Source organism: Thalia democratica, chromosome 3 (assembly GCF_965202585.1).
Source record: "Thalia democratica chromosome 3, ktThaDemo2.hap1.1, whole genome shotgun sequence".
Lineage (NCBI taxonomy): Eukaryota > Metazoa > Chordata > Thaliacea > Salpida > Salpidae > Thalia > Thalia democratica.
In genome coordinates this window covers 39,904,461-39,914,599 of record NC_139167.1, presented here as the reverse complement: position 1 = coordinate 39,914,599, position 10,139 = coordinate 39,904,461, and the positions used below count along the sequence as shown (strand labels likewise).

The 10,139-nt window shown below is 26.7% G+C and overlaps 1 pseudogene; it reads right to left on the bottom strand.

Annotated features, from left to right (window-relative positions):
• Positions 1–9,585: 9,585 nt before the first annotated feature.
• Positions 9,586–9,906, bottom strand: LOC145832281 (thioredoxin pseudogene; annotated as a pseudogene).
• Between the last annotated feature and the right edge of the window lie 233 nt (positions 9,907–10,139).

Here is a 10,139-nt window from a genome sequence, read left to right as displayed (position 1 = left end):
AAATTGAAAACATGGTCAAACTTAATTTGTCTAAGTAGTACACTTTACATAATTTAAAATCTTTTTTTTTTTTGGTTTGTAAATAAAAAGTAAAATTATACAAACAAAACATAATCAAAAAACAACTATCACTGAAATTTAATAACGATAAAACTATAATTAACACAATTTTATCTTACTAATAGTTCTAATTAAAAAAACCTAAGACAAGCTCTGCCCCCATATCTTTTCTGATAGCTGGAAGATCAGATGGACAGATTGAAGAATTTATACTATTCTTGATTTAGAATTTTTTACAAAATTTTGGTGCATAAAATAAACACTAAAAAATCATTTATTTCGTAATCAATATTGTAGTATAAATAGACATATAATGATCAAAATGAAGTTTTACTTTTTTGCACTAAAAATAACTTAAGTATCATGTGTATTCATCAAAAACATATAAATAGAATCAGAAACAGTAAAAATATAACAAAAAACTTTTAGAAAACTAAAAAACTTTGAGTTTGTAAAAAATTTAATTTTTCTAATATATATCATGTTTACACTCATTGTTCTAAATTATATAAAATTCAGAAACAGTAAAAGTATGATCACCAACTTAGATAAAAATTGTTTATATATGATTTTTCAGACTGCTATAAAAATTAATATAGCAACTTTTAATTGTTAAAAAAAAGATTAAAAAATGGTTAAATTCGAGTTGGAAACATACCAACAATTGTATGCAAACCTATCTTGTCAATTCCTCTGACTGCTACAGAAATCTATTTCTCCCAAATCTTACATACATTGTTTGACTTACCTACCCATGATTCAAAGGCATAAAATTGGGGGTGCACGACTATTCAAATTCAGTCTAAAAATAAAATAGGCTCTTATATGCTTATAAGAAAGCTTCAAGTATAAACTACAACCAGTTTTTATATAATTGAAAATTTATTTAAGTTTTGAGATATTGTAATTTTTGTAGAAAGTTTCCAGTACAAACGTATGTACCTCAAACTTTCTGGAAACGTTCCTTTTATAGTTTAAAAGTTTTTGAATTTTGCTATTTTAAAATATTTGAAATAAACAAAAAATCTAATAACTGCAAGGAATGTTTATACAACAATCAATCACATAGAATAATTTTTAATATAATATAAATAGAAACTAACATAAATGTGAAGTATATTGTCCTTTTTCAAAGATTGAGCACTGTCATCCTATTTCTCCCTCTTGTATGAAGCCATTATTTACTTTAATAAATAATTACCAAATTTATTTAAATTGTATATAAAAAATTATAAATCTGTAAATAAACAAAAGTTAAATAATATTCTGTAGTTAATGATCTTAATAATGTTACAATTTGTGAATAATAAACTTTTAGTTATTATTTATATATAATTTTAATACATACATTTTTTTTAATAGAAAAAGATCAGTCTCACTCAATCTTCTACAACAATAAACGCTCATTTACAATATTACAAAAACAATTAATTGGTTTGAGACTAATAAAGTTTATAATTTTAAATTCTTTAGTAAAAAAACCTGCATATAGAAGTTAGACCCACACTTGGGCTTAAAGAATCTACTAAATAGTGTTATTGTATTTGGATATATACCGACTAAAACTTTTTTCTTAACAAGTTTTGCCACATATTTTTTATCATTTAGATCAAAATATTTTTCAAATAAATGTTTTTTATTTCTTTTTTAAATTGTGACCAGTTACAAAAATAATGAGTATGATCATAATTATTATATGTTATATTTTTTTTTATTAGATATGTCATTGTTTATAATGTCAGTAATACAAAGAAAATTGAACAATTAAAAATTAATTCCATAGCTTTAATAGGTTTTAGTTTGTTGGTTTATATGCTATTTGTAAAAACTTGGCCACCTAAAGTCAACAATGTTAAAGGATTTGAAGAAGGTGAAGAATAAGAAGGTGAAGAATAAGAAGGTGAAGGAGAAAAAAGTGATTAAGAAAAATGTGAAGAAGAAAAAGGTGAAGAAGAATAAAATGAAGAAGTAGAAGAAAGGGAAGAGTTTAAAAGGATTGAACCAGAAGGATTAGAAAATTGTTTAACACAAAGGGGTTTTTGTGTTTTTTTAGGTAAAATAGTTGGTGAAGTCAACAAAGTCATTTTTTAGAAGGTGGAGAAAGGTAAGAGTTTTAAAGGATTGAACCTGAAGGTTCAGACAATTGTTTAATACCAAGGGTTTTGGTGGGAAAATTTTTGGATGTAGAAGTTGGTTGTACGGGAACAAATAACGTATCAGAAAAATTTAATAAATTAATAGGTTGTTTTACTATTTTAAAGAAGTTTGAGGAAGTCTTATCGTTTTTATTTGAAGAATTTTCCCTGGATTTACGAAATTCCAGAAATTTATTAACTTCTAATAAGCTAGTGTTAGTTTTTTCTAACAAATATACCTGGTCTGAAGGGCTTATACAACTTCTATCTTTTCTTTGCTTGTAGAATACAAGAGCTAAAATTATTTTATGTTTTAAAAGCGTTTCAAACATGACACTGATAATTCATTCTAACTTACAAATTAGTATACAAAAAATACACTTACCATTTTTTGTAAATTACAACTCATTCTATTTAAATGCTACAAAAGAATAATAATAAGAGGCACCTCAATAAATTTAAATATTACTAAACCAAATATAAAATATTAACAAGAAGTTAGCAGTATGAAAGTATAAGTATGTAAGCGTAAAATATAATTTTTTAAAGCAATTTTATTGCAAACGTTTAAGTACTTTTTATTTATTTTTAAGATCTAAAAATTTACTTATGGCTTCTTCAGAGTCTAAACTTGCGGTAGGATGAATTTTTGACGATTTAAAGATTTTTAGTAATTATAAAAACACTTAAAAAAAAAAACAACTCATACAACTGATTTGCGTAGGCTAATCGAATGAATTTTGGTTTTTGCAATTTTCTTGCAAACTTTCAAGTACTTTATATTTATTTTTAAGATCTAAAAATTTACTTATGGCTTCTTCAGAGTCTAAACTTGCGGTAGGATGTATTTTTGACGATTTAAAGATTTTTAGTAATTATAAAAACACTTAAAAAAAAAACAACTCATACTACTGATTTGCGTAGGCTAATCGAATGAATTTTGGTTTTTGCAATTTTCTTGCAAACTTTACTAAAAATCTAAAAAATTATATTATATTATTATTATATTATTATGATCTAAAAATTTACTTATGGCTTCTTCAGAGTCTAAACTTGTGGTAGGATGTATTTTTGACGATTTAAAGATTTTTAGTAATTATAAAAACACTTAAAAAAAAAAACAACTCATACAACTGATTTGCGTAGGCTAATCGAATGAATTTTGGTTTTTGCAATTTTCCTGCAAACTTTCAAGTACTTTATATTTATTTTTAAGATCTAAAAATTTACTTATGGCTTCTTCAGAGTCTAAACTTGCGGTAGGATGTATTTTTGACGATTTAAAGATTTTTAGTAATTATAAAAACACTTAAAAAAAAAAACAACTCATACAACTGATTTGCGTAGGCTAATCGAATGAATTTTGGTTTTTGCAATTTTCTTGCAAACTTTCAAGTACTTTATATTTATTTTTAAGATCTAAAAATTTACTTATGGCTTCTTCAGAGTCTAAACTTGCGGTAGGATGTATTTTTGACGATTTAAAGATTTTTAGTAATTATAAAAACACTTAAAAAAAAAAACTAATCAAACAACTGAGTGTAATCGATTGAATTTTTATTTGGTGAAATCAAATTTAAATGAACGCTTATATAGAGTTAATCACTTGAGAAAACATATTCAAGTTTGCTTTGGGTTGGAATTCATATAGTTTTGTAAAAAGAATATAATGTTAAATTAAAGTTTAATTTGTTGAAGTTTTTTAAAAAGAATGAAAGAAAACAGCTAAGACATAAAGCTTAAAAGAAGATCGAACTTTGTGTACAGAAAGCAGAAATATCGAAATAAAAGTAAAGTTTAGATAAAAATATACGACAATATAATTACTTTTAAACTTAAGTAATTATTTGTAATATATAAAGTTCAATATTATTGTTTTATTTATTGATTCTGTTTTTTGTTTCACTTGAATTATATATTTATTAAACTAATAATAAGAAAAATTATCTTAAAATAATTAGACTTAAAAATGAACCTGTTTACATTGAAAAAAAAGTGAATTATATTAAAACCTAGCTTAAAATAAATGAACAGAAAATAGAAACAGAAAAGTAAATGCAGTGGCTACATACTTTCCTCGTGTGAATTATCAATATACCCCAAGTAAGAACATGATGCGCAATTCCAATTCACATTTTCTATATCTTTAGGCAAATTGTCAATACAGCAACTATGATACCACTTTTGGCAATTATCGCATTGTACCTAAGATAGGATACGTTAAACAATTAGGTTTTTATATTAGTTTGTATATTACAGCGAAAATCTATATTATACATAAAACAATGAACTAACCCATATATAATCATCTTCTTTTAAATTCGTATCTTGTGGAGTCTTGAGCATGCATATGTAGCAGATAGTCGTTTTTATAACTGAAATTTAACCAGATTAACTCATATAAGTTTTGTTTTTGACGATTTAAGTACCTTAGTTGGGCTAATAATTAAAACTAAGTTAACAGTTTTATACATTTAACGGTCGTAGTAAAGATTATATTTACCTCCATCATTTATCAACTTAGCTGCCACTTTTAATCTTTTTTCATAACATTCGGTACAATTAGTTGTTAGCTGTATCGATTTAGGAAGCCACGGATAAGATTCAATTATTTTTTCACCAGCCTAATTACTAAAATTCTTTAAATCGTCAAAAATACATCCTACCGCAAGTTTAGACTCTGAAGAAGCCATAAGTAAATTTTAAGATCTTAAAAATAAATATAAAGTACTTGAAAGTTTGCAAGAAAATTGCAAAAACCAAAATTCATTCGATTAGCCTACGCAAATCAGTTGTATGAGTTGTTTTTTTTTTAAGTGTTTTTATAATTACTAAAATTCTTTAAATCGTCAAAAATACATCCTACCGCAAGTTTAGACTCTGAAGAAGCCATAAGTAAATTTTAAGATCTTAAAAATAAATATAAAATACTTGAAAGTTTGCAAGAAAATTGCAAAAACCAAAATTCATTCGATTAGCCTACGCAAATCAGTTGTATGAGTTGTTTTTTTTTTAAGTGTTTTTATAATTACTAAAATTCTTTAAATCGTCAAAAATACATCCTACCGCAAGTTTAGACTCTGAAGAAGCCATAAGTAAATTTTAAGATCTTAAAAATAAATATAAAGTACTTGAAAGTTTGCAAGAAAATTGCAAAAACCAAAATTCATTCGATTAGCCTACGCAAATCAGTTGTATGAGTTGTTTTTTTTTTTAAGTGTTTTTATAATTACTAAAAATCTTTAAATCGTCAAAAATACATCCTACCGCAAGTTTAGACTCTGAAGAAGCCATAAGTAAATTTTTAGATCTTAAAAATAAATATAAAGTACTTGAAAGTTTGCAAGAAAATTGCAAAAACCAAAATTCATTCGATTAGCCTACGCAAATCAGTTGTATGAGTTGTTTTTTTTTTTAAGTGTTTTTATAATTACTAAAATTCTTTAAATCGTCAAAAATACATCCTACCACAAGTTTAGACTCTGAAGAAGCCATAAGTAAATTTTAAGATCTTAAAAACAAATATAAAGTACTTAAACGTTTGCAAGAAAATTGCAAAAACCAAAATTCATTCGATTAGCCTACGCAAATCAGTTGTATGAGTTGTTTTTTTTTTTAAGTGTTTTTATAATTACTAAAATTCTTTAAATCGTCAAAAATACATCCTACCACAAGTTTAGACTCTGAAAAAGCCATAAGTAAATTTTTAGATCTTAAAAATAAATAAAAAGTACTTAAACGTTTGCAAGAAAATTGCTTTAAAAAATTATATTTTACGCTTACATACTTATACTTTCATACTGCTAACTTCTTGTTAATATAAAAAATGATGATATATATTTAACCTTAACATATAAATTATTTTAAATTTTATTAGTACATTACTAGCTAATTTATAACTATCACTATATATTCTTAAGAAAATGAATTAATTTCTTTATCTATCATAATATACATTTTTCATTAAATTCTCCTTTTATTATTTATTCTATTTCTTATTTCAATGAATGGTTTTACATTTCTCAGCTTAGCATCAGTTGTTGTTAAGCTACTGTTACTTCTGTTAAAACAGCCTCTGATTGGCTTAAAAAAAGCTTGCTCTAATTGGTTAATCTAGTAGTGGAATTCTCAAGCGACCCAGGTCAAGTATAGACTATTACTCAAACACAAATGAATTACTCTAACAGTAAAAATTCTTGGTTTGCATAATGACTACATTCTCAACAAAATACATTTTAATTTACTGAGCTACTTTAGTAAAATGATGTGAAGATTGTAAGTTGGAGCTGAACCAATAATAGGTATGTTCTACTACCAAAAAATAAAGTGTGAACATTAATTATATGTTTTGATTAATTTTTAAATTCTGTAGGTAAAAGCTCTCACAACAGGGAATTATATACATTTATACTTTGTGCGTCGGCTGTAGTTTTAAGGTCGCTTCTGATTGGCTAATATTTTAGCTATTTTATTTTAAGTTTTATTACTAATTTTCTTTTCTTTTTATTTGGGTAAGGTGATTTAGGGATATAGGTATAGAATATAGATTTTCGTAATATACTGTTGTATTATCAGTTTACCTCATTTGCATATTATTATGAATAAAAAAAATATTTAAACTTTTCAACTGCAGCCGACCCATACTTTGTTATGATAATTAATGATTTTTCTAAAAAAAACTATTGTAGCTTAGACAACGAGCGTAACTTTGGCTCTAATAACATTTTTAGACAGGAAAAACGATATTGAGTGTTGAATCTTCACTTATCAATATAAAAAATTTGAATGTTACGTCTTTTTTATAATTTAGCTATCAGTAAAGGTTTTTAGAAAAGCTTAGTTAGTTTTATTACATAATTAATTTTATTATTTCTTTTCAATTAATTTTTTTTTCTAATTTTAACTTAATTTATGTCAAAACAAAGTATTATTGCTTTACACCAAGCACGTAGCTTATACTTATGTGGCTTCCTTAGCTTTTAGTATTCATTTATACTCAGTTATGCACTCCTGAAAGATGATTTTGATATATATGTACTCTTTAGCAAAACTAAACGAGTACTGAGTTAAAAACATCTAAATTGTATACATTTAGCGTACTAAAGATTTAATTTGTTAAAATTGATTCTAATGAAAGCTGTAGTTTTTTCTTCAAATTTAAAAATCATACAATTTTATATTACAAAAACTTGCATAATTCAATGTTGTATCTATTGACTACATTAAATATTTGACTTTGAAAACGATATAAGTGTTTTTGAATTAAGTTGTGACTTGCTTATACTTATTTTCAATGAAAGATTTATGGGTTTACACAAGTGGCAACACATGAAGAGTCATAGGGGGGCGGGGGTGAAGTAAAATAAATTGCCTTGTATACAGTTAACACTCATACTTCAACATTCCATTTTTGAAGTATTTACATGACTGCATATTTTCATATTAAACTCAATAACATTAGAGGTAGTTTAAATTGCTGTGTTCCCGCCAGCACGTTATAACGCATCATTTCAGATACTTAAATTTTTGCAGGTTCGTAACTTTTTTGAGCTAGCTACGTCCCTGCTTCACACTATTGATTGTAAAACTTTAGCTTGCAGTAATTATTTTTGTGTTCAAAGCATGATGCTGCATTTATTGTAATTCATTTTCTTATTAAACTTTTACATAATTTTGTTTCTACTTTAGCTTTGTTAAAGAAAACATCGGGGAAAACCTACCAGAGTCTAAACCCAAAATGTATATAAAAAGTGACTATAGTAACGTAGCTTACAAGTTTGTTTAAAAACAGTAAACTATCTCTAAGTTTAATGCCATATATGACCGTGGCAAGAGAGTTTGACAATTGCTGTCATGTGATTTCGGATATAATGCTTTTAACTTGTGATTGTCTATACTTTCAAATGAATCAACGTTGGAATTTAGAAACCAAATTTAGCAACTTATTTTTTATTTTGCAGATCAGCAGGGGTATGTACTACCAAGTATGTATATAAACACCAAAGAGGCTAAAATTTTTCTTGGCAGGAATTAAATCTACAGTATAAACCCTAAATAAGTAAGTAAGTATATAAACCCTAAATAAGTAACTTTTTTAGTTTTTTTTTTAATTTAGCTAAATAGTTCCCCTTTTCTGCATTGGTTATAATATAACAGTATAAATTAGAATCAAAGTTTACACTCCATCATTATTACAAACTAATAACTTTAATTTTAGTTTTTGGTTTAATTCTTTGTAAGTAAATTTGCGACATCTAGGGTCAAAGTTTTAGTAAGTTTGTTTTTGTATTAAATTCAACTCTTTTTTGTAATATCTTTTTCAATCTTAAACAATTTGGCTAGTAGAAAAAAACATTAGTTATTCAGTAACTGGTCAGAGTGATTTCTAAAATCAAGTTTACAATTACATAAGAGAAAAAAATTAAACAAATTTTGACTGTAAATTTGATTTTAAACCTTAATGGTATATTATATTTTCTTTAAGTCATATACCGAAGTAAGAAGTAAGTCTAGTTTACTTTAAATTGATACAAAAGCAAGCTTTTAAAAAATTAATTCAGTAAGAACTAATCACTCAAGTAGTTGAGCTAGACTTTTGTGTTTTATAAACTTAAACAACAACTAGGTTTCAAATAATGATAAATGATGAAGTGAAATTAAATTAAGCAAGTATAGCTTTGTTTATATTATTATTCCGTTTTTTAAAAGTCTTTGAAAGATAATTAACATTTATACTACTTGTTTTCTGTATGGTCTTTTTAGTTAAACCTTTAATGTATAGTTTAATCGTATAACTAAAAGTAATTCCTTTGATAGAATAGCAGAAGTGAGTCTAAAGTGTACTAAGAAAGAAAGATATTCTTAAGAAAAAGTGAATTAAGAAAGAATTCAGGTAGTTTAAATCATCTTAAGAAAGAAAGACATTCTTCTAAATCTTCAAATTAGTCTAGTACCATGCATTACTTGTTATCTGCTATGTTTAACATTAGCAAAAAAAAAAACATTTTAAAAATAATAAAACAAGATTGATGATGTCCTAAAATTTACAAATTTAAAATTAAAACAAATTGACAAAAATATAGTTTACTTAGGAATATTTATAAAAAATCTACATATTAAACTCTATCAGTCAAAGTAACAAAAAAAAAGCTATACTTTATTACATTATCTAATCACTAAGTTGTTATATTTTAGTATTTTTTAATAAAATACCAATACCTACTAAATCACAAACAACATTCTATATTGAAAGTTTATTTTTCGATGCCAAGTTTGACGAACACACAAACCGATAACAAAAAGAAGCACAAATGCAAGTTTCAGGTGAAAACAAATACTTATTTTCGTTTAATGTTTACTTGCACTTGACACCACACCAAACTAACACGGACTACTTGTACTTCTCCACCGTCTCGTCCAGCGCCTTCTTCTGCGCGCCCCTGAACTCGTCCACCTTCCTGCCGTCCTTGTAGAACATGAACGTCGGCATGGCCTGCACCCCTTCCCTGCTCGCCACGTCCTGCGCCGCGTCCACGTCCACTTTCACCACCACGATGTCGTTGTTCTCCGCCAGGCGGTGCACTTGCGGCGCTATGGCGCGGCAGGGCGGGCACCACGAGGCGTGGAAGTCGACCACGACCAGCTTGCCGGGGTTCGAGTTCAGTTCCCGGAAGTAGGCGTCCAAGTGTCCTATGTCTTTGATCAGGCCCATTTTTGCTCTTTGAATACACACAAACTTGACATGGAAAACAAAACGTTTTGAAATTGCTTTCGTTTGTTGATTGTGACGTATTTACTGACAGTTTTTGGAAATGTTTAAACATTTGAATACATGCTATGAATAAAACAAGGCTTGCATATTTAAGTAAGACAAATTTAAATGATGTTTAATTCCTGGACAAGACGTTAAAAGGTATCCAAGTGGTGTGCGACTCGATAACCGAA